Below are 1,104 nucleotides of genomic sequence, written 5' to 3' on the forward strand. Positions count from 1 at the left end.
CTTTTGTGATTGACTTATTTCACTCAGCATAATGTCCTCCAGCTTCATCCATGTTATGAGATGCTTCACAGATTCATCATTGTTCTTTATCTTTGTATAATACTCCATTGTGTGTGTGTACCATAGTTTATCTGATCATCTGTTGATGAGCATTTAGATTGTTTCCATCTTTTTGCTATTGTGAACACTGTTTCAATGAATATGGGTGTGCATATGTCTATTCGTATGATGGCTCTTATTTCTCTAGGATATATTCCTAGGAGTGGGATTGCATTTTGTAGTGCTTTTTTTTGTGGTGCTGATGTTTTCTTTGTTCCTCTTACTCTCCTGTGCTGAGTTCCTTTGTTTGTGGTTTTTTTTTTTAATTTCTTTTGTTTTTGTAGGTTTTGTTTTTACTGAGACTTTATGTTTTTATTCTTTATTTTGATGAATATGTTTGTTAACTTTCTTTGTGATTACCTTGAAATTTACCCGTATCTTCTTAGATTTGTACCAGTCATTTATTACTTGGTATCACTTGCCTTCCTCTCCATTAGAAGGTTCTATACCTACACCGCTTATTCCCTCATGTATTGTTCTGATGCTGTTGACGTTTAAAGATTAACCTCTCTGGTTCCCTTTGTGATTATTTTGGTTTTGCATAGTCCTTAAGAGTTCATTTCCTAGGTTGGTATCTGGATAGTACAATCCTGTGTCCTATAATCATCTTGTGGTCTGATGTTGTTTATTCTCAGATCCAAGGACTCCCTTAAATAAGTCTTGTAAGTTTCGGTTGGTTTTTACATAGTCCCTTAATTTCTGTTTATCTGGAAATGATTTAATTTCATCATCATATTTGAACGAGAGTTTTGCAGGATATATTATTCTTGGCTAGCAATTTTTTTTCTTTCAAGGTTTTATATATGTCATCCCACTGCCTTCTTGCCTGCATGGTTTCTGCTGAATAATCTGAGCTTAGTCTTATTGTTTCCCCTCTGTATGTGACTTTTTGTTTTTCTCGAGCTGCTCTCAGGATTCTTTGTCTTTGGTTTTAGCAAGTGTGATTATGATATGCCTTGCTGATTTTCTTTTGGGGTCTATCCTATATGGGGTTCGTTGAGCTTC

Source organism: Trichechus manatus, unplaced genomic scaffold (assembly GCF_000243295.1).
Source record: "Trichechus manatus latirostris isolate Lorelei unplaced genomic scaffold, TriManLat1.0 scaffold00067, whole genome shotgun sequence".
NCBI classification, from domain to species: domain Eukaryota; kingdom Metazoa; phylum Chordata; class Mammalia; order Sirenia; family Trichechidae; genus Trichechus; species Trichechus manatus.